The sequence below is a fragment of the Pipra filicauda genome, unplaced genomic scaffold, assembly GCF_003945595.2.
Source record: "Pipra filicauda isolate LSUMZ 115617 unplaced genomic scaffold, ASM394559v2 scaffold417_size606805_pilon, whole genome shotgun sequence".
NCBI lineage: Eukaryota > Metazoa > Chordata > Aves > Passeriformes > Pipridae > Pipra > Pipra filicauda.
Genome location: NW_024104551.1, coordinates 503,839 through 511,140, shown reverse-complemented (window position 1 = coordinate 511,140; position 7,302 = coordinate 503,839).

The following is a 7,302-nucleotide window of genomic DNA, read 5'->3' as shown; positions in this document are numbered from 1 at the left end:
AAATAAAGATTATTAACTGCTGATGAAGGTGCATTCCTGTGTACCTCCTAAAGAGAAAAAGGTCATCTAAGCTGAATATTGATTGAATTAGTAATTATTTGTTGATATTCTTATTATTAAGTTGTGGGTAGGGGAGGAAAAAAATGTAAACACCTCTTCCTCAACAAAAAAAAAAATTACCCAAGACAAACCAAAAACAGAAAACCCAAAGAGCTTAAGAAAGTCTCTGTCTGACCTCTCAGGATCATTTTTAAAGCATATAATAAGTTAAGCAATTGGGCATTCTTTCCTATTCTATAGCAAAATGCCTCTTGATGCAATTAAAAAGCTCAAGATTTGGAAACCCAGACCTACCAGTCAGCTTGTGACGGGCAGTCATGTGAGAAAGGTCAGTCATGTAAAAGGAATTAAACGAGTTCTACAAGGATTTAACTGGAATTGATGCAAAGCTCTCCAAACAGGAAAGGTGATGAAAAGTTCAATCAAAGTCAGATACAAGAAAAGATGCTCATTAATACCCACCTCACTTGGTGACAAACACCTTGCTCATCTGTATGGCAGGATTGTGTACTTAATGATGTGATCAAAAGTGATACTGAAAAGAGAACAATGTGCTTCGTCCCACCTCAGCACTATATATTGCATATCCTGACAGTATGCCTAGAAAAAAATACAGGAATTTTCATATCGGCAGGAGTATTTTATAAAAGGAAGAAATGCATTTATACAAAGTCAAATAAGTAGTTAGTTACACACTGAATAAAATGCAGCTATTATTATTTTAATGTTCAAAATAAAACAAAGCACACTTAAAGACCTTTCTGAAACTTTGTTAACATCAAAGAAAACTTCTAGCATTAAAGGAATTTTAATACTAAGAATGCTAATGATCTGAAAAGGCATTTCAATAACATTTTATTATTGTATAAAAAAAAGACGTGCACTGAGTACAATAAAGCCTCACACTTGAAGTGCTCAGAACTGCATATACCCAAGTTCATTCACCTAATTACAAAAGAGCACTCTTTTAGCAAATTTTAATAAACTTAGGAGTAAAAATCTAGCAGTTCTTCTTATACTAATTTAATAATTTTAAGTAATACCCATTTCTGGTTTAATTACCTATTAAAAATAGGCTGATTTATGTTTATTATTCTCTGCTCTGAACTTTTTCACATTGTAGTCATAGAGAGTTGAATCAGAACACACAGAGGTGCAACTTTTCAAAGGCAAAGAAGGCATATAACTTCCTAACATTAAGTATTTAATTTCAACATTGCTAGTTAAGGTACCTACATCACTCTGGAAGCTGAAAGATGGACACCTCTAGTAACATCTCAGATGACACTTTACAGAGCACTAAGGGGATGAGTAGTTCAGTTCTCACCTCCCAGTGCAGCTAAAGAGCAAACTCCAGTGCTCCCCCAGAGCTGCAAGAGGAGAGGCACCCTCACCGGTGACCCCAGACTGCCAACCTGTGCTGCACACACCACATTGGTAAAGACACGTGTTCCTACGGATCAAGATACTTAGCTGGAGAAACGTTGGTTTACTCAGTGAAGGACTAACTCATTGTTATGGACTACACACCAAAAGATTCAACAAAAACCCCCCAAGACTATACAGAATTCTCACTTCACTTTTGGCATTTGGTCAAATTCAGTACAGTTTTATTCCATGAAGAGTAAGATCAAAAGCACCTTCTAGGATCCAAAATGACTGAAGTCTGGAGCTGATACTGTTATTTCATAAAAGACTTTTTGAAGACTGAGGGATCTGAGAAGACAGAAACATTCTTCTTGTGTGGTGTTTAATGCAACACACTGCGTGTTTGCTTCGCCCTCCAGCCCTCATTTTTATACCTTTTTTCCACCTGTTCAGAGATGGTTTCATGAAATAATACCCTCCCATTGTATGAAACAATGACACAAAAGAAACAGCTTCTGAAGAATCAGATACAGAATCATTCATAAATAATGGGGCCCACTGACCCATGTATGAACACAGAGGTCAGGAAAAACTTCTCATGTCCTGCTGGCACAGACATGAAACTGAGTAGAGGAGCCATCTCAGGAGGACTTCATTTGTTTAGATGATGCTGAAGTAAGTGAAAAAATAATCTAATTATTAATTTCAATAGATTTATTTCTTCTTCTGCATTTGCTTCATTATTATTCTTTCTTTATTTTCAGGTTCTACTGCATTTCTTCTCAACATAACTACCTACAGCTTGATTGGAAAAAAAAAACATGTAATTATTTGATCACTTTTCATTTCAGCTGATTAAATGAAAAAGGAAATGTTTGCTTGGGTCAGAGGTTATTACAATGTATAATTAATTGTCCAATATCATCATAATCAACAACTTTCCAGTTTCAGCTTTTTTGCATCTACCAAGGGAAAGGCGGGGTTAAATGAAGGTATTTAATCAACCGTGCATGAATTGCCAGAAATGGATTTCTGTTAGGGAGCATTCAGCCAGTTATTAGGAAAGGTGCTGAAGTGAAACCTCCCTTCTCTAGGAGCGGTGGATTACACTGGTTTGTAGGGAATGAGCTTAAGTATTATTGAACAAAACATTTCAGTCACAAGTTCCATCTCCGTCTGCTTAATGAATTGAAGTGTCAAGAAAATTTGAAGAGGCAGCCCAGGAAAACAGAAATGTAATTTAATGCAACATGAATCATTTGCTGGCCAAATGTACAGTATTGATGGGATTCCAGGCAAAGCATTTAGATTATGGCTATTGTTACAGGAAAAGGCATTTAATTGGTCCAGCGAGTTATATGTTTAAAAGAAGATTTTGTGAGAAAATCAGAGGAAACTAAACTTGTCACAGGCTTCTAGATGACCTAATTGGCAAAGCAGTAAATCTAATTACATTCAGAAATTTAACTTAAGGGCATCTCTACATCATTAATGCAGTCAGGAAAATATATCCTGCATAACTTTCTCAAAAATCACCTAAAATCTGAGGCTTTCTGATAAAGATGTACAAGCTGGTTAAGCTCTTCTATCAGTTCCTGTTATTTGTCTCATTGCTTTGAATCTCTGTAGTTTTGGATGCAATAACTCAATTTACTGAATCTGGAATATCCCCAGACTCCATTAAGCGGACACCCACTCTGTTTTCCTCTTCTTGACTTCCCTGAGGCAGATAATATTTTATATGCAACACACACTAGCCAGCTAGTGATGTAGCTTCTCTCTTTCTCTTTCTTCCTCTCTTCAGAGCACAACTTAATATCTAAGCGTTAATTTATTGTTTTTTACCTGTGCATTAATTGATTTTTGCCCCCCTTACAGTACAGTGTTTGGGTGCAGGAATGCAGAAAGGAGGAGATTGTGTCTAAAAGAAAATCTGATGTAAGTCGGTTACATACATGATCATCCACCATGTCCCCTGGCATAGCTTTGACCTGGCACAATGTGCCTGCTCTCCCCATGCCCTGACCTGCTTCCAGGGCAGCACAAGCCAACACAACACAAAACTACATGAGCTTCATGTCTGCTACCAAGGTGCAGGGACAAGACTGTGTGCTTTAGGCAGAACTTGTTTCCCTCTAGAAGTAAATCTGTGCCACACCATCTGCCCTCTGTGAAAAAGACTGCTTTTATTTGCTATGAGAGATGTAAAGAAGTAGCAAGTTTTAGAGACCCTTGAATATAACCACAAGTAGTATGATGTGGTGCGTCTATGAAGATGACATTTTGATTAATTATCACATACTGTAACCTCCCCCTTTCTTCCTTTATCTCTTTTATCAATACAAAGATAAGCAAATTTATTCAGATCCTTGACTGCCAGAGATGGAATTCTGTAACTAAATGGGCACAAAATAGTGTAAAATGTAGGCACAAGTGATACTTTGCCACAAAAGACAAGGCCTCCGAGTTGCAGAATTTGTGGAAGGAGAAAGAAAAAAAAGGCAATGAAAAAGATGATAGAGACCAATATCATTCTGGTTCTTCCAAGATAAGGTAACTCAAATATGCAGCTGCAGTTGGACTAGAACATACTCTTTGCTGAGTGAAAAACTGGCTGGATGGCCGTGCCCAGAGAGTGCTGGTGAACGGAGTTACACCCAATTGTGGCCAGTCACAAGTGGTGTTCCCCCAGTTCAGTGTTGTAGAGAGTTCTGTTCAACATCTTCATCAATGATCTGGGCAAGGGGATGGAGGTCACCCTCAGTGAGTGAAGACAACCATGGAATCATATTTTAAAGGACGTGTAGATGTGGTACTTAGGAACATGGTTTAGTGCTGCATTCATTAGTGTTAGATTTATAGTTGGACTTGAAGATCTTAAGGGTCTTTTCCAGCCTAAAGAGTTCTATGATTCTAGATGGTTATTAAAGATCCCTTCTAAATAAATATTCTATTATTCTAGTCTAGTCTAGTCTAAATACAGTCATTTGGATCTTAATAACAGCATAATTTGAGGAGCATCTGGAAGTGTGTCAGTGGTTTAGAAGGTGCTTTAAAATCTTCAAACCTTCACACTCTGTAGAGAGAGAGCTGGAATCTTTACCTCATGGCTCTGTATGCATATCATGGTCTTTCTATTTTCATCTAATAATTTGATTAGTCCTGTTATGTGACTTCTAAGGCCCCTTGACCTCTGTAAAACTTAAGTATTTTTCCCTGAAGTTGGACCTTTGACTTAAAAGGCTGAAGCAATTTTCTTTGTGCATCTGTATCTATACTTTTGGAGAAGCAGTGACATTGAAGTCTCTTAGTTGCTGCAGTCTGTAGAGTGCCAGGTTAGCTGGGGTCTGAATCTACCATTTTTTCTCTCAATCTACCTACCACCTCCCTTATTTCAAATTGGGACAGCAGGTAAGTAACTTTTGCACGAATTTCCAGTGCAATAAGAACATAAGTGACTGAATTAACAGTAATAACACTTAACCATGTGCTTAAAATTATAAGCAAGCCTCAATGCTGCTCTAGGTAAAGACAGTCTGGAGCTCGGACCTTACCTTCTGTCTCTGCCATTCAGTCTGCCTACTTCAGTTTACTCATTTATAAGACAAAACCTTTGCCTATGTGATAGACACCTGTACTCAATTAATATTTTAAGTTGCCAGGGGATTCTTGGATGAAAATCATTATAATGCAAAAATAGAAAAATTCTTTTTATTTAATCCTTTGGTTTTCAAATGAACTCTGAAAGAACACTGCATGTTCAGATAAAAGCTGAATGAGTATAATTGTAAAGGGCCAAAAATCCCAGAATTACAGACAAATTTCTTTAGCGTGATAATACCTAACAAAGCTTATGAAATCTTTCAATTAACTCTTTCCCATAGAGAATACCTGAAGCTACATGTAATGAGCAACATTATTATTCTGTGATGAATACAATTTAAATCCCAGCAGTTTAATTCCTGTTCAGATATCTGGAGAAAGATTCAGGGGAGGTTTGTTTGGTTTTTTGACTGCTTGTTTTTGGTAAAATACATAAGAGCTGTCAAGATTTAAAAATCCTTCTCTTCACCCCCTAATTAAAATTGTATTTTTATTAAAAAGTTTCGAGCACTTTAGAACTGAATATAAAGCAAAAAACTTCTGTATAAACTGGTGGGTTTACACAATAAGAATTACAAATCCTTTATAGATTCTGCTAAAGCCATTTTCTTATTGAACTGGCAGTTACAACATCAGGATTTCTGTTTGCAGGTAAAAGACATTTCAAATATGGTAATTTACTAATGTAGTCAAAGAATAAAATCTTGCATTTACTCCTGTTTTATCATGGAATGTGACTCTGAGAATCTGGAGAAAGAAATTAATCTCTGAGAATTTGGAGAAAGAAATGAATCTCTCAATGTCAAATACCATAATCTCTGATATACACCTTTTACCATTTAGAGAAATGAAGGACTCTTCCTTACCGTCCATTCTTATTTATGAGATCAATACAATTTCCCAGTGGTGTACAGTAACTTAACAGGACCTAAAGGATGTTTACATAAATTTCTGCAGGGTGGAAATTTTTTCCTTAGTATCATTTCATTTATTTCTTTAACATTAAGTGTTTCTGTAAAGTTTCCCACCTCAAATCAGCAGGTTCTTGCACATGTCTATTTTTTGTGCCAAGAGTGGGAGACAAAAAATTAAAAACCAACCCAAACCATTATCTTCACTAGAAAGGGTGCACACTGCATGGAAAAAAAGATTCCATTTGGAATATCCCTTGACAGATCTAAGTGTTCAAGCCTGAAGCTTCCCCAATTTCATCTTGAATATGTCATACCTCTAGTCAAGGCAACTTAAACCTATCACTGTAACACAATATAATTTTTGATTGAACTAAATACACCCAGCAGTATAAGCAATGACTGTATAAAATGACTCTTCTGCACTGCCCCTAGTGAGGGTTTCTTACTCTTTTGAAAAAATAAATTGATAATATGACTCATCTATTCCTTTTTTTTTGGTTTTGTACCTGTTTGTTTTCTGGCAAACAATTTCATATAAGCAAAACCTGGTAAATAGCTAAGGCAGTGATTAAGATAGGAATGATATTTAATACCAGCATCTTAATGTCTAAGTGGAATTCCCTGTCACATGTACTTTCAGCTATCTTTAAGGGATTAGCCAAAATAATCAGTACATGCACAAGTTCCCAAATAAAAAAGCTTGGAAAACACAGTGAGATTCATTAAACTCCTTTAAATTCCTTTTTATTTTTGTTTGTTTTAATAAAGTAATAGGAAAGTTTTCTGTCTTATTTCTCTTTTATCATTTTTTGTTTCTTCTGAGACAATAAAAGAAACTGCCTTAAAATTTACAGATAACCTTTCTATGGGGTGTCATCTTCCAGAACTACAATGGAGAAGAAATGGACTTTGCTTCCTTCTGATGAAGAAATGTAGAAATTTCACATCTCACTGTTGCTGCTTAATAGGAATGAAGGCCCAAAGCTGAGTTCTTGCTCCTTGTCGTGGTTTGGACCTTGTTTTCCCCCAGAGGTTAAGAAAAGTGGTAGACCCCAAGGGGTGGAAACCCCTGGAAGTTTTGAAATTCTGCCCAATGGGCGCTCCTGCAAAAATGTCAACATCCCACAAGCTCACCAGAAGAGATGAGTTGTAGTTTTGGTTGTTGAGGAGAGGTGGTCATGTTGTAGAGCCACAAGGAAGGGGCTCTGAGCCCCACAGGGGGGGGGGGCTTTGGCCCCCAGCCCCCAGCGGGGGCCTGCGGGGACCTGGAACAGCATAAAGCTGGGCTAGGTGCCTGTAGTTATGCCGGGAGATGTTTTCTCCATGGGCACAGAGCAGCAGCCGACACTGACTAGAG